Source organism: Lucilia sericata, unplaced genomic scaffold (genome assembly GCF_015586225.1).
Source record: "Lucilia sericata isolate MDLA Ls3-8-SP2 unplaced genomic scaffold, ASM1558622v1 Contig000002F_arrow, whole genome shotgun sequence".
Taxonomy (NCBI): domain Eukaryota; kingdom Metazoa; phylum Arthropoda; class Insecta; order Diptera; family Calliphoridae; genus Lucilia; species Lucilia sericata.
The window spans coordinates 1,212,016-1,234,857 of NW_023994043.1; the positions used below are offsets into that span (position 1 = coordinate 1,212,016).

General features: G+C 31.4%; 1 protein-coding gene across 4 annotated transcripts in view; it reads right to left on the reverse strand.

The window, feature by feature from the left end:
* Positions 1 to 22,601, reverse strand: part of LOC119616169 (putative uncharacterized protein DDB_G0277255) — a 75,594-nt gene extending 52,993 nt beyond the window's left edge. For 3 of the 4 annotated variants that reach the window (XR_005232507.1, XM_037972476.1, XM_037972454.1), the window contains exon 1: positions 21,986 to 22,601. The gene's annotated coding sequence lies outside the window, so the exon portion shown is untranslated. The remainder of the gene's footprint in view (positions 1 to 21,985) is intronic. The other variant, XM_037972465.1, reaches the window with a different exon arrangement.
* Positions 22,602 to 22,842: the final 241 nt, after the last annotated feature.

The following is a 22,842-nucleotide window of genomic DNA, read 5'->3' on the forward strand; positions in this document are numbered from 1 at the left end:
TATGTATATCGAAAAAACTCAGCTTAAAACTTATTCAAAAAGCTAAAGTAGTACACGTTCATAACGTAAATGTTCGACTTTAACCTAGAGGTGTTGCATGATAAATCGATTTACCATTTTCATTATTCATAAACATACATATTTTTATGCATTTCAATTGCCTCAGCATAATTATGACACACGAACATTAACAAATTCATTTGCATTTAACATATTTCCATAATAAATCCACGGTTTAGTGGAGAATAAAAATAAATTTCAAATTCTATAAATAGAAGTAAAGCACAAGGCATTTGAGTACGGTTTAGGTACATACATACATATTTACTACTACTATATACATATGTATGTACACACGGACATACGTTATTAACAATTTTTACAACTTATTTCAAATCGAATGAATTTACAGTATTTGTGGAATGTATGGGACGGCATTGCTAGTTTGTTTGTGGTTTTATTAACTTCCATTGCAGTTGATTTTTTTCTCTTTCCTATCAATCCTTTATAGTTTTATGTGTTTGATTTCAGACACAAATAAAAATAGCTTTTGTGTTAACCTGCTGATTTCATGTAACTAAATAACCATCAACTAAACTAAGCCAACAAAACATAACATACCAGCAACGTAAGCAACAAACCAAACCAAACCATTCAACTAACTAACAACGAGTCCAGTATACCCAGTTCTAGTGTGCATCCATCTGTATACACTGATCTGATGTGGAGTGGTGTTGTGTGTAGGGACCATAATGTGAACAGTAAATAATGTCGTCAGTAGGTCGTTAATTGTTTAAGAGGAAAATATAATAAGGACATTTTAGTGACATTTACGACTGTTTCTTTCTTTTATTTTGTTTTTTTTTTTTTTTCTTCGGATTATTTCTGCGTTTCTGCAATTCACTTTTAAAGTGAGTGTTAGCACACGACAAACATGTATACCCGTTTTCGATATAAAGGTAGTTAAGAAATACTCACAAGAAATCTAACAATTTACAGTGACTAATGGAAAATAACGTTCGTTATTTCTAGTAGTGGAAAAAGCCTTAATTTTTAATAAATTAAATCATAGCAAAATTAGTGACATATTGTGTTGTTCCATATGGCAATTCTGCAATACTTATAAAAACATCAATGGCCTGGGAAATTTCCAATAACTTTTACATTTTTCAACCAAATTTTGTGTTTTATATTTTTTTGAGAGGAGACAATGAAACTCCTAACTCCACCCGGTATATCGAATAACATAGATGAACCGATATTGGAGGATGGGGAGGCTAATACGGAAATTGTAATTACATCTGATATGGTTAAAGGGGCAATCAAGAGCTTCGCTTCCTATAAAGCTGCAGGCCCGGATGGCATTTTCCCGGCACTCTTACAGATGGAGGCGGGACTGGTTTCCGTACATCTGTCTCAGATATTTACTGCATGCTTGAAATTCACATATACCCCCATTAAATGGCAGGATGCAAGGGTAATATTTATACCTAAACCAGGGAAACCTAGCTATTCGACACCTAAGTCTTATCGACCGATAAGTCTTACGTCCTTCCTACTTAAAACCTTGGAACGGATAGTAAATAGTATGGTGAAAAGCAGTATACCCGACAAAGACCTAAAATTTAAGCAGCATGCTTATGTAAAGGGACGATCGGTAGAAACCGCTTTAAACGAAGTCGTCCACTACATAGGTGAATCTTTCGATAGCAAACTGTATACACTGGCGGTATGCATTGACATCGAAGGCGCTTTCAATAACGTGCACACTGATACCGCTTTAAACGAAGTCGTCCACTACATAGGTGAATCTTTCGATAGCAAACTGTATACACTGGCGGTATGCATTGACATCGAAGGCGCTTTCAATAACGTGCACACTGATACCCTTATCCAATCCCTAGACCAGTTTTATGTTGACCGGGTGCTCCGTAACTGGATCAACTACATGCTAAGGAACAGATGGATAAGCTGCGAGATGTACAATATAACTATCAGGAAAAAGGTATTTCGCGGTATACCACAGGGTGGCATTTTGTCAGCTTTACTCTGGGTTACCACGATTAATAGCCTCCTAAGGACCCTAACCGAGAAAGTACTTAGACCTGTCTGCTATTCAGACGATGTCGTAATACTTTTAAAGGGAAAGGATCCAAATTACTTGTGTAGAAGAGCTGAGGAGGGTCTGAATACGGCCTTGAGCTGGGCTCAACCGAGAGGCCTAAATGTTAACCCGGCAAAAACGGAAATCTGTCTTTTCACAAGAAAGACAAAAATTTCTACTTATACTGAACCTTGCTTCCTGGGCAAGAAGATACCAGTGACAGACAAACAGAAAGTGACAGAAATTAAAATGGAGACACCACATAGAGGATAGGATCAACAAGGCACATCGGTGCTGGGAGATATGTAGGAGAACTATAGGCATGAAATGGGGTCTTAGTCCTACTATGACAAATTGACTTTATAAAAGTGTAATTAGACCAATTCTAGCTTATGCTTCAATAATCTGCTGGACTGCTTTAGACAAAAAGTGCAATATCAAACTACTACAGGGAGTTCAGCGTACATGCTGCTTGGGTATAAGTGGTGCCATGTGTGCTACTTCAACCAAGGCTCTGGAAACGTTGCTATAGCAATATCTATAGATATTCCACCCATTGAAACATATTTAAGATATGAGGCGGCGCTTACAGCCGAACTTACTTTAGGCGAACTGGCCAAAAGCGGTTATAGGACACGTCATCAATGTATACTGGACACATTGGAAGGTTATACACAATCATCGGACGTGCCTGATCGTATACCAGACACAGAATATGTCGGAAACTTTGAAACGCTGATCCCAGATAGAATGTCTTGGTTAAGCGGAACATTAGAGCAAATACCATTAGGAATCCGTTGTTACACGGATGGCTATAAACTGGGGGAGAAAGTGGGGCTGGGTTTCTATATTGAAGACCCAGAAACAGAAATATACCACCGTTTACAAAATCATAACACAAGCATCCAGGCTGAAGTACGAGCAATAACGGAATGCGTAAATTGGATTAGAATATATATGGCGCCCACAGGGCTTAATATATTTACCGACAGCCAGAAGGCAATTAGGGCGATATCAGGTGATAGAACCAAATCTAAGACCGTATTGGATTGTAAGAAAGCTTTAACTGAATATTCTCCCAGAGGTAAGGTTCACATCATATGGGTACCAGCAAACTCGGGAGTAGTCGGTAACGAATGGGCGAATGTAATAGCTTTAAAGGGAAGGGAGCTCGAGGCAGTTAACCTGACAAACCCAAAACCATTCGACGCAACAAAAGCTGAACTAAAAATATGAGTGAGAGAATCCCATAAGGCCTCTTGGAATAATGAAACAGTGGGTAGAACCACGAAGATTCTATGGGGTGACCCTGATGAGAGCAAGACGAAAAATCTCCTCAAAATGAGCAAGTCTGAGGTTAGTATGATGGTACGTATTCTGAGTTCTTTCAGTTCCCTTTTTTTCGTGATAAGGAGCGCACAACAGGCCCGATAGTGGCCTAGGTGTATTTCTTCGGATTTGATGTAGTATACATCCTCCTATCAACCTACCTACCTACCGTATCTTTTTGAAATGCTTATTCAGTGCACTTTACGGTTCCTTTACCTGGAAACTTTAGAGCCGTTGTGGCACCTGTTAACGTTACCCTATCAGTATAATTTTTTCGTGACATAGTTTTACAACTAAAAGAACAATTTTAGAGGTGGGCGGTCAAAATTCGCAACTTCTTTTTTTGGAGCACACATATCGGATATCTAATGGGTATATATAGATATTTTTAACAGTCAACCTGCTATTAAATTCCTGATTGGTGTGCAATTCACATCAAGACTGGTGAATATATCTAAATGAGATGGCCAAATTCGGGAGCATTTGAAAAATTTTCGAACAGGTTTTGTACCTTAACCTTTCCGATTTGGATGAAACTTGGTACACACATTCCTTGTATAAATACGAAGTTTAAAGTTCTCCAAAATTTCCAAATTCATTACGGCTTAGATTTTATCAAAGTTCAAAGTTCACATTTTTTAAGATTTTTTTTCAACAAGCATTAAATTTGACATCGTATGTTTTCTAAACTATTTATTTGATTTTAATCGTTTTAGTCCCTTGCTAAAGCCTATATCTTGTAATTTGACAATATTTTATTTAAAATATTATAGCTTTAACATTAGGATAATGATATCAAGGATATAACAAAAAAGGTACCTTCCATTTTCTTTAGTCCTTCACATAAGATTGCTTATAGTGTACAAAACAATATATAAAAAAATCAGAATGGGGCAATGAGGTGATCTCAAAAAAAACTTTTAGTAAAATAACCCACATCATTTCCATACACATTTCGGACGTTGTTTGATGTCATCATCCTTAAGTTAAAACTGTAATATTTTAAACAAAATATTATCAACATAGGCTTTAATTGTGGACTAAAACGATTAAAATCTGATAAATAGTTTAGAAAGTATACGATGTCAAATTTAATGCTTGTTGAAAAAAATCCCAAAAAATAAGAACTTTGAACCTCGATAAAATCTGAACCGTAACGAATTTAGAAATTTTGGAGAACTTTAAATTCTGTATTTACACGAAGAATGTGTGTACCGAATTTCCAATCGGAAAGGGTCATGTTCAAAATCCTACTTTTTTGTTCGAAATGTTTTGAAATTACCCTATATAAAATAATTGTATTTACCACTATTCTACATTTCGATTACTGATCCGCAGTAAGAACTTCGATTTCATTTGAAAATCTCATTCTGAAAAGTTATACATAGTTTAGAAATCTCATTTTCGTTTTAGACAACTTTTTTTAGTAAAAACATAAGTCATTTTTTTTGATTTTCATTGGTCACCTGATCGTATAATTTATATTTTGTAGGCGCTCTAGAGAACGCTTGCACAGTTCTAATAAAATAAACTATTCTCAGATTCTTTCTAACAACACAATTATTAACAATATATCATTAAATTTTTTAGATATTTATCACTAATTGCAATACTTAACAGTAAACATATAATCAGTTTTTTTTTCATTTTGTGCATCACAAATTTTTTAGATGGAATTTATATTCTAAACATGACTTATTTACGCAGACAACAACTTCATACATTTTTACTACGGAACGTGAAGAGTCTTATTTCATTCCTTATAATTTTAATTAATATGCAATAAAAAAACTCTTTAAAAAGGTTGCTGACTTCAAATTCGGACTGCATAGTCTCGGATAACTGTCTCGTTTTTATGTTTTATAAAAACAAACTAATTTATGTATATGAAAAATATTATAATAAACAAAAACATTAATAAGACCAGTTGCGACCTTAAAAAAATGTTTATGAATAAAAAATTTAACAGTTATTTCTTTCAATTGCTTGTTTATACATATTTTTTATGTGGCCAATTTCGTGTCAAGTGACCCAAATTTTAAAATCAATGTCTTCCGATTTGGATGAAATTTGCACCACGGTTAGTACTATTGGATAGCAGGCCAGACACAAATGTATCGCTCAAGAACTGCCGGACTTAGAGGAGATCAAATTAGGACATTTTGGTCATACAGGGTTTTATTCAAATGAGTGTAACTTTTCACCTATTGATCGTAGCAAAAATTGTCCAAAGGAGTTCAGATAACTATTTCTTTACGACCTACTTAGTGTTGGTCTGGCTATAGTTTGTAATTCCAATTATTTTACAACAAAGTATTTTATTTCCATCAGGAATTATGATTTACAATTATACAATTTTATACGTAAAAAATACAAAAAAATTAATTAAGATTTTGAAATTGTTTAGAAATTTCCAAATTAACCAGAATGAAATAATTTAGAATCTTTAATAGAATATATTTTCTAATATTCTGAAAAACAATTATTTCACAAATAACACAGAATAGTAGTTAATTATTATTAATTATTTATATTGCAATTAGCTCCACTGTAGAATATAAAAAACATAACCTCAGACAACAACCGTGTAAAATAACAAAATATATTCTCACGCCATTCATTTTTTTAACGCCTTCGCAATGACTGACAGTCTCAAATTGTTTATCGTTTACTTATTATTACATAAATATTTCTAAGAATTGAAAAACGAAAATAAAGTTTTAAATTAATTTATAGCAAATACGTTTATGATTCAGATGTATAGTTGAAAATTTGGTGATATTCCTAACTAAAATGAAACCTTAATCAACCTTAAAGAAGTAAGTTTCTTAATTTTGTATATGTATGCCAAGTAAATTAAATTAAATTGGAGCAATATATTAGTTCTAATTTTGAAAAACGAAAATCCAATTCAGTGAATTTTATAACTTACTAGCTATACCCAGTATGCTTTGCTACCTTAAAAGCAATATGTAAAAAAAAAGTTTTCCAGATTTACAATATGTTACATATCAGAGATGTCAAGCAAATTATTGCCTATTTCTATCTATCGCCAATTTTTATCTATCTATGAAAAAGTTAAAGAATATAAGAGTTTCCAAGATACACGAAATTTTATAATTAATTCATATATGTTGAGCTAAGCCACCCATTGAAAGTCCGCCCGTTATTCTCTAAATGTTCCCATAAATGTCAAAGTTCTTCATGTAAAATTTGAAGATTCTTGTTCTAATAGTTTCTCAGTGGGGGCTTCAAGCTCCCCAGATGAAAGCCCCAAAATCCCCAAAATGTTCAAATGAATATTAAAATAATTTGTGCAAAATTTTAAGAATCAAGTTTTATTAGTTTTCCAGATAAACGAAATTTTATATTTAATTCATATGGGAGGTGCTCTATATTTTCTCAGATATACGATTTTTTTATTTAATTCATATGGGGGCTTTAAGACCCCCTAGATGAAAGTCCGCTTTTTTTCCTCCAAAATGTTCAAATGAATATTTAAATTCTTCGTGCAAAATTTGAAGAATTTAGTTCCTTTAGTTTCCCGGATAAACGAATTTTTGTATTTAATTAATATGGGAGGAGCCGCTCCACTCATGGGTAGTCCGCCAATTTATTACCCAAAATGTTTAAATGGATGTTAAAGTTATTCGTGTAAAATTTTAAGATTCTAACTGTAATAGTTTCCAAGATAAACGAATTTTTGTATTTAATTTATATGGGAGGTGCCACGCCCTCTGCTGCTAGTCCGCCTACTTTTTGTCCCAAATAATCATATTTACACTAAAGTAGCTCCGACAAAATTTGAGGACTCTAACTGTTATATTATCTGAAATATAGGGATTTAATATTTTCTTAATATGGGCGTGGCTCCCCGCCCACTTGGAATTTCAAAATAAAAAGTAGCCCATTACCTATTCCAGACATGCAGGAATACGCTGTTGAAAAAATCGATTCAGCCGTCTAGTAGTCTATAAAGTTCAAACATATAAACATACAAACAAACACACATTCATTTTTATATATATATATATATAGATAGAAGATATCAAAATATACGATGTTTGCTCCTACTGCGACCAGGTCACGTTTTTGGAGACAAAATCTGTTGAAACTCTGTTTGACTTAAAGTAGCTATAATTATGTATCTATATATATAAAAATGAATGTGTGTATGTTTGTATATTTGAAGTTTGTAGACTACTAAACGGCTGAACAGACATTCTTGAAATTTGCACAGTGTATTCCTGTATATCCGTAAGTGTTTATAGGCTACTTTTCATTTGGAAATTTCAAGTGGGCTAGGAGCCACGCCCATATTAAGAAAATATTAAATCAGTATATCTGAGATAATATAACAGTTAGGGTCCTCAAATTTTGTCGGAGCGACTTTAGAGTAAGTATGATTATTTAGGATAAAAAGTAGGCGGACTAGCAGCAGAGGGCGTGGTACCTCCCATATAAATTATATACACAAATTCGTTTATCTTGGAAACTATTACAACTAGAATCTTAAAATTTAGCACGAAGAACTTTAACATCCATGTAAACATTTTGGGTTGTAAATTGGCGGACTACCAATGAGGGGAGTGGTATCTCCCATACGAATTAATGACAAAAATTCATTTATATGGGAAACTAATAGAACTAAATTTTTTAAATTTTGCACGAAGAACTTTAATATTCATCTGAACATTTTGTAAAAAACAGGGCGGATTTTCATGTGGGGGGCTTGGAGCCCCCATATAAATTAAAAAGAAGGATTCGTATATCTGAGAAATTATTAGAGCTAAAATCTTCAAATTTTACATTAAGAATTTTGATATTCATGTGAACATTTTGAGAATAACGGGCGGACTTTCAATGGGGGTTTGGCACCTCCCATATGAATTAAATACTAAATTTCGTTTATCTGGGTAACTAGTAGAACTAGATTCTTCAAATTTTTCAAGAAGAACTTTAATATTCATCAGAATATTTTGAAGAAAAAAGGGAGGACTTTCATCTGGAGGGGCTTGGAACCTCCATATGAATTAAATAGAAAAATTCGTATAACTGAGAAACTATTAGGGCTAGAATCTTCAAATTTTACATTAAGAACTTTGACATTCATCTGAACATTTAATAATGGGCGGACTTTCAATGGGGTGAATTAAATACAAATTTTGGTTTATCTGGGAAACTCATAGAACTAGATTCTTCAAATTTTGTACGAAGAACTTTAATTTTCATCTGAACATTTTGGCGAAAAAAAGGCGGACTTTAATTGGGGGGCTTGGAGCCCCATATGAATTAAATAGAAACATTTTTATATCTGAAAGCTATAAGTATATGTAACAAATTGTATATGTGGAAAACTATTGTAGTAAGAATCTTCAAAATCGTTAAGTGGGTTTTTATATTTATATTGCATTAAGAGTAGCAAAGCACATTGGATATAGCTAGTATAATATAAATTATGAAGTACAATATTAGCTTTGTTTTGAGGTACTAAGTGTGTTTCTATTATTTACCGTTCGGGAGTTATAGCTTTATATGTTAGCTTTTTGGTCAAAAATTTGGATTTTTTCAAAGTATGAGCGGCACGTGCTAACGTCTATTAATCGAGCTCAAATTTCGGCTATCTCAATATCTGGAAAGGGAAATCATTTTGTGGGGTTAAGATGAACAAGATTCCGACATTTTTTCTCCCCATATAAGATCCGGTCAGTCTATTATATACATACTTATATAGAATAGTTTGTACTCAATACAAATATTTTCTCTGTTATTTGTAAAATATATGTTCTATAGCCATCCTAAAAAAAAACTTTTGTGTCGATGTACCGATGTCACATTTGACTACAGGTCAAAATTTTGAGGATAACCCATTAAATATTAGCGGAGTTCAGTGTTTAGTGCAAATGGTCTTGTAAAAGAGCAAATGCAAAATTTCATAGCTTTTTATTGCAATCCAACAACAAAACACACACTGTTGCAATTGTCACACCATTGCATTCATGCAATACTTAAATGGTATAGTTTTTTTGGTGCGTTCTTGCGTTTGCAATTCTCTCATTAAAACAGCTGTCAATTGTAAACAACAAAATAAATGAAACTAAAACAATAGAGGCAAAAATTATTCCAAATAAATTAAAAAGTGAAAAACCAAACAAAAAGTGGTCAACAGAAGAAATATAAATGTTCTTTGATTATTTGGAGGAGGCACCAAGTTTTGAAGTACGTGTTTTAAAACAAATAAGTGTTTTTTACAAATCGCGGAACTGTTACAAAAAATTTTAGTTGAGGCCGTATACATAAATGGAAAGTTAGGTATCTACAGACCACTTATAAATAGGCGAAAGTCTTACATTCAGTCCATGTTATTTTCTGGGCAACTTCTTGCAAAGATTATTAAAAAATCAAACAAAAACTTTCATTAATTGTTGACTTCTATCAGCTGTTAAAAAGCTTAAATTGCATTGCATTGCAAATATCAAAGAAAGAACGCGCTTACAATCGTTAGCAAAATATTTGCAAGATTAAACTTTTACAATACAAAACGCATCGAACATCGAATACCGCTGGCTTTCACTTTAATACACTATTAAAAGCGTGATTATTACAAAACCAACTAGATTCTAGAAGTTATTAAGAGTTAAAGAAATAACTTTTAATTGTTACTTGATAGGGATATCCATGACTTTTTAGCAAAATCTGAATATTTTGCAATCAAAATCTCATTTTTATAAAAATCTAAGATAAAGTTTTGAATATAGTCCCTGGATATACATACATATGTAATACACATATTCGTTTTGCCTAGAATTTTGAGGTAATTTTATTTATGTATGTATGTATGTATGTATGTATGTATGTATGTATGTATGTATGTATGTATGTATGTATGTATGTATGTATGTATGTATGTATGTATGTATGTATGTATGTATGTATGTATGTATGTATGTATGTATGTATGTATGTATGTATGTATGTATGTATGTATGTATGTATGTATGTATGTATGTATGTATGTATGTATGTATGTATGTATGTATGTATATTAAACATTAGCTTTTATTTTGATTCGTCTATTTTTAGAGAAACAAACGCGAAATGGAAAAGTGTTTACAAATCACAAATCTAATATGCAATAATAATAATAACATGTGGCTGAAATGTCCACACCAAATGAACATTGCAGTTGATTGAAACTGAAACTGATTTGTGATTTAATGAAATACAGACTAACCTATAGTGCAACAGACAGACACACAGACAAATATTCATACATACATTCAGAGACAGAGACGATTATTAGTGATGGTTGATTGAAAATGTCATTGAACGTATATGGCCCTTTTTATGCGTTTAAATGCATGTATGTTTTTAAAATATTTTCCAATTTATTTATTCACACAATACTCGTGATAGCCACAGGAAAACAGAATATTCTTCACATGATGCATTCAGTTCGATAAAATACTGATGGAAAAATGATTATTTGTTTATGTGACATCATTTATGTCAGTATTAATAAATAAACCAAGACATGACTGTTTTCTTCAGTTTATTAATCCGATTATTATGAGCAATAATTATGACGACTACGACTTATTATCGCAATCAGTAAATTAATCAGGAATCAAATAAAATTGATTTCTTTATTTTTTTTTATATTTTTTTATGTAACACATACGTTAAAGATGTATATTACATTAAAAAGTTAAACGTAATTTATACCTATAAGTCCAACATCATCATGTTTATTGACTGAAAAGGATTTGGTATGCATTGCTCTCTTGACCTATCTCAAGCATTCGACAAATGCAAACGGACGTTAGTTTATAAAGAAATGAAAATGTCTTTGTTTCTCTATCTTGTCACATCTATGTACATATACTTTATTTGGAGATTTAACGTTTTTGGCTCCGGAAAAGCATATATTCATTTTGTCATTTCGTTTGTAACACTTCGAATTATTGCTCAAAGAACCCATAAAATAAACTTATATATTTTGATGCCTTATGAAGGCATTATAGACATGTCGCAGAGCTGAGATATTTGTGCTGCTTTACTAATCCCGAAAGACGTATTCAATCTCTCATCAACTAAACCAGTTATTTTAATACGTGAATTAAATTTATTGTGGTGCAAATGACAAATTTTTGAAATCAATTCCTGGGAATGAAAAATGTGCTGGAAATTAGAAACTTTCATATAGGTAGATATTTTATGTAAGTATATGGGCAATTTCGTGTCAAGTGAGTTCCAGTTCAGCTTAGATCCAATGATATACGTTAAGCAACTGGTATACAAAAAGATCAGATGAAAATGTTTACACTGTAAAACTTCTTCACTACCACAGTTCAAAATATAAATTTTCTGAATAAAAGATCTATTCTTGTTAATATATATAAAAAATAATTTTGTTTTTAGAAACAATGAAGATATAACTATCTGAACTCCTTTTGAACAGTGTATGACCAAAATTTAAAATTTTAACCCCCTCAAAGTCCGGCAGTTCTTAACCGATAGAGCTGAAAATTGTGTCTGGTCTACTATTCAATACTACTACCATTGCAATGGTGCAAATTTCGATATCGATTTTAACACGAAATTACTCATATATGTACATATACATATGTGTATCCCTGTCCTAAGGGATGATGTGATCTTAATATACACTGGTGGATCAAAGATAGAAAGAGGCAAAGGCTTGGGAATTTTCTCCGAAAAGCTGGATCTACTCTTGTCTTTTCGACTACCTGACACCTGCACGGCCTTTCGATACAGCCGCGAGAAGAATCCGGGAACTAAATCTCGAAAATTCGACTATATATATCTACTTGGACAGCCTTCATCAATCAAGGCTCTTAACTTCAATCATTGGCACAATATCACGTTGAGTTGATATGGGTTCCAGGCATCCAGCGAAATGAAATATCTGATGAATACGCAGCCAAAGGGTCGTCTCTAGACTTAACTCTTGCGCAAAGTGATATTCACACTCCCCTGATGACCCTATCAAAATTGATAGATGACTGCTTTGAGAGACACTGCACTGGCCCACTCTGACAAAGAATAGGAGACTCTCTTGTCTTTAAGTAAGAACTCGTTTAGGCTTCTCACGGGTATAATTACTGGGCATTGTATGATTGGACATATGTCGGAACGTATGAGCTACCCACGTAATAGCTACTTTATAAGTTGTTTGGATGAAGAAGAAGAGGAATCCATACAACACCTTCTAGGTTACTGTTCAGCCTTACAAAAGCATAGACTACTCTATCTTGGTAGAGCTCTTTTTCATGATCTGGACTGTCTTACACTTTCACTCGAACAGATTTGGCATAGTTGACAGTAACTCTACATGTGTTTAAAAGGACATAATTGTGGCATCAAAAAATTTCAACTTTTTTCATGCCCCAAAATTTAAAAAAAAATTGTATTCAACCATATCTTCATACGTAAAATAATATCTAAAAGGAACAAATATTAACAAAATACTTGACAAATTTTCGTGTTTGATGAAAGCTTCAACCGCTTTCATTATACCCTACACTACTTTAGTGGGGAGGGTATATTGGGTTTGTGCTAATGTTTGTAACGCACAATGTTTGGTCCTATACCCACCTTAAAGTATACCAATCGGCTCAGAATCACTCTCTGAGTCGATTCGTCTGTCTGTCCGTCCGTCCATGTAAACCTTGTAATCAAACTACAGGTCGCAATTTTGAAGATAATTCAATGAAATTTGGTACATGATCTTCTATAGTCCCAGGGATGAAGCTTATTAAAATGGTTAAGATCGGTCCATTATTTCACCTAGCCCCCATACAACTGAACCCCCCAATAGGGCTTTTAAACCTTGTAATCAAACTACAGGTCGCAATCTTGGAGATAATTCAATGAATTTGGCACATGATCTTTTATGGTACCGTAGACGAAGCCTGTTGAAAATGGTTTACATCGCTCCATTATTTCACCCATACAACTGAACCCGCCGAATAGGGCTTTTAAGTTCATAATTATGTTTAATATACTCATATCTCAACAAAAAGCTGCAAAAACCAAGTTGTATACAAGACCTACAAGACCATATGACCCTAGTCCTATGAAAAGCCCCCATAAAATTTCACTTAAATGTCCACAATTTTATTCAACAATAAACGGCTTAAGTATGTATATCTAAGGCAAGGTACAATTCAACTTAAATGCTTTATTATGGCAACTAAATCACATTATATTTTTCTCAAAGGTGTAGGGTATTATATGGTCGGCCTCGCCCGACTATAATTTCTTACTTGTTTTAACTCAAAAAGAGATTTTCTATATATAACTGGGTGGATATCATTAATTATTCGAATGTCGACTTTAAATGCACAAGGATCGAAGAAGGTCGATTATGAGATAATCTGACAATATAAAACCGCCAATAAATATATTTAAAATTACAAAAACAAAATTTTTTATTATAAGATACCATATGTTTGCAATTCGCTTTTATTTTTATAAATTTCGCTTTTTGTTTGAGGAACCGATAATAATAAAACAAAAAAGAAAGTATTTTATCTTCTAAAAAGAAATACATTTACACATACTTATGTACATATGTATGTACGTATATTTACACAACTTAGAACATAGACAAAAAATCACTTGTAGTTTATTTATTACGTTTGCCAAAAATTCATTCACTTAATTCGTGTAGTATTTTCAATTTTGTTGATAATTATTTTTTTCGTTTTTGGCAGTAAAATATATTTGTATATAGTATTTGGATTACGTACAAATTTACATACATATGTATGTATGTAAGTATGAACCAAAATGTATGCAGATGTGTAATGCAAATGCTCATGTATGCATTTCCTCAGACACAAAAATTAAAATTCGTATTAACTTTTTTTAGAATTATATTTCAAGAGCAAATGGCACACGAACAGTGAGTATTATCGAATTAAAAGGAATTAAAACATAAAAATTTTAAATTTGAAATCCTACTTGTAAGATGATGAGATTATAGCAGCCTTAGTAAACAGTTCAGTAAACACATAATTTAATCGGGAAGTAGATCTGAAATGGGTTTATTCAAATTGCAACACATTAACTATTATTGAGGTTTTGATTAACTAAGAATTAAGCTTTTCTGAATCTTTAAGAATTTAAATTTCGCCTGTCCGTGTATTTGTTGAAATCCTGTTTCTGCAGACGACAGATATCACCGGGTTCCATGTATTCTTTCGTGAAGATTGCTATTTAAAATCAGAAAAATACGTTCCATAAACTACGGATACATTTGAGAAATTTCGAAAAATCTCAAGTCAAAGTTTATTCATTAAATTTTAAAAATTATTCGATAATTATCGAACGAATTAAAATGTTTATTCAAATAATTTAATAAGATCTTATTTTTGTTTAATTCTTTATTATTTAAACAAGAACAGAACTAAAAAAATCTTCTATATATAAAAGAGTAGCGTTACTGACTGACTGATTCATCATCGCACAGCCCAAACGGCAGAACCTAGAATTATTAAATTTTGACACTAGATGTGTTTTTGGTAATATGGAGGGATTTTTGGAAATTGATACATTTAGGGCTATTATTATACTCTTAAAGTGAGCAGGTGGGTGTCTGGTACTTTTTTGAAATTCGCACTTTTAAGGGGTGAAAATGTGTAACAAAGATGATTTTGGTACCTTTTTGGCCCTTTATAACTTTTTATATAATAAACTTAATAACATTTTTGTAAATATTTTGTATATATCTTCCAAAAATATGAGACACCTGTTTCGTACTTTCTTAAAACTCAGTCCTTTTTGGGTGTAAAAGAGAGAAAACTGTTTTTGGTACTTTTTTAGCACATTAAGAAAACTATTTCGACTTATTGAGGTATATATATTGAATTATGTACTTATATTACATTATTTTGGAATTCGGATACTAGGGTCTATATAGGACCAAATTTGGGTAAATTGTTTGGTACCTTTTGAAAGCACAATTTTTCTGAAACAAATGAATGCAGATTTTTGAGTTTTATCTGTGATATATAGATTTAAACATGCACTATTTTGTAAACTTAATTCTCGAAAAAGTCTATTCCTATACTAAAAGGGGAAAATGGTACTCTTTTTATTAGTATTTTCCACAAAGGCAGAATTTATTCCACTTTTGGTACTTTTTCTTTCTTCAAATGATACTCTTTGTATGTTCTATGGTATAAGTTCAAAACACATGATAATTAAACATACTCGGTTCTTTTTGAATGTGATTCTTTAATAGAGAACTTTTCTCTCAAATGGTACTTTTTGAATTTTATAAAATATTCTACCTAGAAACATAAATTTGAACATACATGGTCCTGACTGAATAATAATCTGTAACTCTTTGTTTCTTTTCCATTCTTCAAATGGTACCTTTTGGATTCTCTATAAAATTTGTTCCATTCACCAAATTTTTTCGAATTTAAATTTTTAGAAAGATGTTGACAAAATTGCAATTAAAAAAGATCAAATGTAATAGTCACTAATTTCATCATTAACTGATTTCTTTTGTAAAGTTGACTCAGACAATTTTCAAAATAAACGGTCCATTTACGAAAATAATTGTGCTTTAAAATAATTCTCTAATAAATTAGTCTTATGTATTATGCATGTTAAAAGAATGTTAAAAGATTGAATTGATTTTTTTCATGTCTTGATGAATATTTATTTCATTTTAGTTGTCAAAATTTGCCACTTTGTTTCTTAAGAATTAACAACATAAAAACAAAATTAAAGTGAAAGATTTATATGTACATATCGTCATCTAAAACGCAAACGGCCCTATCTAACATTTTTAAAATTTTACAGGAGAAGCAAAAAACTATTTATATTGAAAAGTTTGTTTCAATCAACGCGATTTATTTGTAGTAAATAAACAAATTGTTTAATAGTGGTCAATAAAATCGATAATTTTTGTTAGAAGAGTCAAATTTTTGGTGTGGACATTTGTTTTGATGCAATACATTAGAATCAACAATAAAATCGATTTTGAATTATTGGTTAGTTAGGGCCGTTTGCGTTTCAGGTGACGATATGTATGTATGTATGTATGTATAAAAATTGTAAAACAAGTATGAGTGTTATATTTGGCAATGCCGAATTTTATATACTAATCAATAAAAGAAGTGCCTTAAATTTAAAGTGAATTTACCAAAAGGCGGCCCAATATAAGGAACTAGTTCAGGCAAGAAAGAATGGATCCATTCCTTTGGCATTATTATGTACATAAAGCTTATGAAAATTTTTTTGCAAACATTTTACCTAAGCTAATAGACAATACTAACTTAATAAGAACAAGTAAGAGTGTTATATTCGGCTATGCCGAATCTTATATACCCACCATCACACCTCGTTTGACTCGAATGAAACTTACTTATGTCGAATTTCATCTATATACTCGTATATTTAGGCCAGTTATAAGCGTTAAAGTAATTTTCTGAAGGGAACCTTATATAGGGGGTAGGGTCAATTATGGACCGATCTTCATAAAATTTTGTAGACAGAATTTGGTTCGTATTAAATTTATTTGTGTCGAATTTTATCGCTACACTCGTATTTTTAAGTTATTAATGAGCGTTGCAGTCATTTTCTTATATGGGGGGTAGGGTCAATCATGGACCGATCCTCATAAAATTTTTTAGATAGATTTTGACTCGTATGAAACTTACTTATGTTGAATTTCATCTATATACTAGTATTTTTAAGCCAGTAATGAGCGTTAAAGTCATTTTCTGAAGGGGACCTTATATGGGGGGTAGGGTCAATTATGGACCGATCCTCATAAAATTTTGCATAGTGATTTTGGATCATAAGGAACTTGTATGGGGGCTATCCGAAAACGTGGACGGATATTGCCCATTTTCAATACCAAACAAACCTTACCTATAAAAAATATTTATGTGAAATTTCAACCCTCTAGCTCTTTCCATTCGGACTCTATCGTGCTTTCAACAGACAGACAGACAGACGGACGGACGGACAGACATGGCTAGATCGTCTTAGAATTTAATGAGGACCCAGAATATATATACTTTTGTGGGTCTATGACCAATATTTCGATGTGTTACAAATGGAATGACAAAATCAATATACCCCCCATCTTTTTTGATGGTGGGTATAAAAATCGTATTCCCGGGTCATTTTGGCAAAAAAATCGGTGGCGTGCCATAATGTCCAATGTCATAATGTCCATAGACGTTATGACACACTAAATTGAGTTATAATGACAATTTCAAAAGTGTCACAATGTCCATGAGCAATAGGACATAAAGTCCATGGAAGAGTCCATTTATAAAAAACGCTTAATTTAGCGAAGCCGGTGTTCGAAATACCCCAGAGTTTGAAACCCCTGAGCCCGGCCGAAGGCCGTCTATCCAGGACATTTTTTAATAGGAGTCCAAAATGTAACATACACCAAGTTTAAGAGTAATTCTTTTTGGGATAAGAGTGTCCCTTTCTTAAATTTTAAACAAATTTTCCAATACATTTCTGTTTTAAAAGTGTCACAATGTCGGTTAGAATCTTTTCGGCTCTACTTAACTGTTTACGATTTGTGAACTACCACGATAGTAAGCCAAACATAGACAGCGATTTTTATGATAAAAATTATAAGTTTGGTAAACAGAATTATATACGAATATAAATATTTAAAAATTCTATGAGAATTGGTAACTTTTGGATAAAATGCCATTCTAGACATTTTGAAAAACATTGATTTAGGTTATCATATCGTCGGAAATCCTCGACTGTAATTTTTTACTTGTTTTAATGCAGATTTTAAAGTGTGAAAAGTTAGCCTTTTTCTAGCCTTATTTTTTAAACGTTTTAGCTTTTTCTGGCCTTTTGTAAATCCCAATTTAGCCTTTTTTCCTGAAGCTGTTGGCAACATTACTTCTAATTCACGAATGCTCCTTAACTTAAAATAACTTCAAAAATATTATAGGTTAAGGTATTTTAACCATTTCTCTATAAAATAAATTTTAAGATCCATGTGATTTATTGGAATAAATAACAATGAAAATGAAAAATTCCATCATTTTAAATACGATTTAATTATTACTTATTAAAAAGGGGTTTATCATTGAAAAGGTCGAAAGCGTATCAGAAAATTTTTGTATAAATCTTATATTCATTACCTAACTTCCCCGAATTTTGCAATAGTAGTTCAATTAATTTAACTGCTGAACCGAGTCTGATATCTGATTTTTTGTATCACCCACTATTTTTTCGCAAAATGGCATCGAATATTTTGTTCATATATTACGGATATTTTATATAATTATAAAAATGTATATACGTTTGAGGATTAATTTCGATTTTTTCGATGTCATCATAAACAGGGGTCTTCAATATATATCTTTCCGAAGTTTCATTTAAAACGGTTAAAAACAAACTAAGATTCAAGAAAATTTCCCAATATTGCATAGCTTGAGTTTATGGATTAATATACGATTTCGATTTTACTAAAACTTCAGATATAAACAGAGGAAAAAAAATATACACGCCTGGTACCAAATTGACACCAAATTTTTAATTAACATCCGTTGTCAAGTATATACATACATACAAAAACAACAACAACAAATGGTAACAAACGTGGTAAGCTCACGGATGTGCATAAAGTTTAGGTTCTACATTGATGTTCGAATAATTGAATTAGTTCAAATGAAACAGTGAACGGTTTTAAAAAGTGCTTGATATTTATTTGTATTTGGAAGTATATAGTTAAAACGTTTCAGAAATTATGAAATTCTACGGCCCATAATCTCATTCTCCGGTTATCGTTTAACCGGTAGATATTCTGCCGGTTAAAATATTTTTTATATAAAAACTGTCAAAATATCGTTTCGATAAAAAAGAACAAGACATTGAGAAAATGGGGATAAAAGTTTTTATTTAAAAATTGGAATTAATTGGATTGTTTTAATTTAAATATATCTTCTGTCTGCTAAATTTCCACCAAATGAAGCAATTTTCTTTACAAACATGAAGATTTAAAGATTTTCATATATAAAATAATTAAATTTATGTAATCCCGTAAAATCCCGGGATTTGTAAAAGCCAGCCCCGTTTGGCATCTCTAAATTTTATATTCTGAAAAGGTTTTATATAAAATGTATAACAATAAAGAATAAATAAAGCCTGTTTTTCAAAAATTTTACAAAAAAAAAATTCTCAGAAATCGGAGGAATTTGTACCAATTTTTACAATTTGTAACTGATTTGTATATCTTATTGGAACGATGATTAGATACATATTCCAATTATTTGCTGTTAGAATCCAAAAATATAAATTTAGTGTCAAATTTTTGGTAAAAATCGTTTTCCCCTTCAGAACCGTAGTGCCACCCGTTAACGTGGTGCTATTGCTTTAATTTTCAGAATCAGAATACATTTCTATAACTCAAAGTATGCGTTTAGAGATGGCCACGATTCGCAATTTCTGTAATATACGGTCAGAAGGGCTAAAAGATGAAAATGTGTAAAATTGGTGGGTGATACGACTTTTTTATTTCCATATTCGTAATCAGCACACCAAATAACACTAAGATTAGTGAAAATTATTTACAAATTGTAATTGTTGAATTCTATGACAACACCACTTAAAATGTCTGTCTAGAAACAATGAATACAATATTAAATAATAGTTAAAACTTTTATTTTTAGAACATATGTTTAGTTTTTTTTACTTCATATTTAATGCGCTTAAAACACTTTATTCGAGCATATTTTTGGTTTCCCTGGTCATAACAAATTTGTTGTTATTTTCAATGCAAAAGCTCTATGGTAGAAAGGAAAATAAGAAAATTAAAATATTTATTGGTAAAATAAATTTGACTATATTTCCGAAACTAAATATTGAATTTAAATTTTTTAAGCAGATTCCCGTAATTCAATAAATCTTAAAAAAATTTCTAAAATTACTATATAACACTGACATATTTTCTTAAAAAATACTAAACTTTAAAATAGCAAACACCAAAAACACAAAATTTAATATTTTGAACCCAAATTTATAGTAGACGTCATCAACAACTCACTTTGACCCAATATTGAACTATTTGAATATAGGGTGTCGTTATACATATGGATCAAGGTCGATATGTATATTGGATAGTAACCCAGACACACATTTTCAGCTCTATCAGTCAAGAAATCCGGAGTTAGAGGGGGTCAAAGTTGGACATTTTGTCATACAGGGTTTTATTCAAATGAGTCTAACTTTTCACCTATTGCTTCTAGCGAAAATTGTTCTTTCTTTATTGTTTCCAACATTTTTTTAACTTTTTTTCAAAATGGCCCTTTCTTTTCTTGCTTAGAAGAAAGCTTATACAATTTCCTTTAAGGGCTTTATAGTCCCATAATGTGATGCGAGTGGGATATCTATCAAAAGAATTATTTTTTAACTCAAGAATAATATTTTTTCAATATTTGTCACCGAATTTTCCCCTATTTTTTTCAAAATGGATATTTTTGTTTTCTTAAAAGAAAGCTTAGACCATCGGCCTTAGGCCGGCTATTTAGGAAATTTTTACTAAGCGAAGTTGGTGCTGGTCATATTTGGCGTCATGAAATAACTCCCCACGAAATAACTTCCCAAAACAAAAATGAAATAACTCCCTAAATTTGGGGACTTATTTCATTATGAAATAATTCCACAATTTAAAAATGAAAAAAAGCCCCAACGAAATGATTTATGGGGAGGACTAATTTCATTTTTGTTTTGGGGAGTTATTTCATGACGCCGCCTATATGTATATTAGAATGTCCCGTATACCACTTTTTTATAGGAATACCTCTCAAACGATGCGTACTAAATATGAAAAAAATAAGAATTTTTTTTTTTTGAAAAGGCCCTCAGTTCCCTACCAGCGATTGAAAATCTTTATCTCAGTGCAATATGTTCGATATGGGTCTGCAATTATTTCGATATGGGTCTCAAAGATTCCGTAATATTCAGCTTATCGCGGGAAAAATAATTAAAATTTTTGTTAGCGTATTTATGGTCTGCAAAACGTCTAGCAAAATCACTGATAGTAAATATGTATAACATTTTATTTTAATATTTAAAAGACTCAAATAAACTTAACTTAACTTCTTTCGATCTTGGCCCGTGTTTCATCATAACTTAAATTAAAAATATGCATTGAAATGCATATTCGAATTGTGTTATAAGGTATTTGTTAAAAAATGATCATCCTATATTTTGTTTCGTTAAGGAGGAAATCTTAAGATTAAAAATATTTTAAAATCATTTTGCTAAACAAATCTTCACTTCGATCATTAAAAATTATATTTGTACAAAAATTAATATTGTCTAATGTCATATCGTCATTAGTGTTATTTGTAGAAAACATTTTAATAATTAAGCTGAGAAGTAAAATTTTTATTTTTATATTATTATGCCAAAATGCAACTAAAATACACAGACATGGATATTTTCACATAAAAAACTGTTTATAGCTAATAATTTAAGTTTTTTCATGTTGTTTTTTTTAGTTTTGTTTTTAACACTTCATACCTTTTCATCCATTATTGTATAAAAAGTCGGTTAAATTGAAAAATATAAAACGAAAGAACTAATTATAAAAAAAGAACAAACAAACAGTTAATTATTGTTGTTTAGTTTCTTTTTTATTTTTGTAATTTTTTGTATTTAGTTTTTTTTTTTTTTGCAAACGTTAACAGAAATGCAAGTCGTCTGAGTGACTGACTGTGTGTACGATACAATTATCAACACCCACAGGTTTTTTTAAACACTTCTGTTTGTTGTGGCTGAATTTATGATTTTTGTTTGAATTTTATTTATTTTTTTCATAAAATTTTTATAAATTTACAAATAACACTTTTCACTTTTTTCTTAGACTCTTAATCATCTCATAGTAAGTATTTATTAGATGAAAATTATTTAATTCTGGTAAATACACAAGTTAATGAATTTTTTGAAAATTTTGTAGTCAAATGGAATTTAAACACTTTTCTGATTGCCGCTAAACCCGTTCGTTGCATTTGGTAGTCGGATACAAACTGAATTTTTTGAAAAACCAAAATTCTTATTTACGTAAGAAAAAGGCAAATTTCCATCCATCCATCTAACCAACAAACAAACAAACCAAGCAACCAACCAACAATCCATCGGATCAACTACATCCACTCACACACCGACTGCTGACTGACTGACTGCAACAACTCAGTCAGCAATATGAGAAACTAAAACAACAACAAAAACACACACGAAAACACTGAATGTGTGTTGTTTTAGTTGCTCGACTGCTGCCGGTTTAAGCTGAATGGTTGCTAGTAGTTAGTAATATTTGTTGTCGTTGTAGTTTTTGTTGCTGTTCACTGTGACCAACATACATACATACATTCATCCAT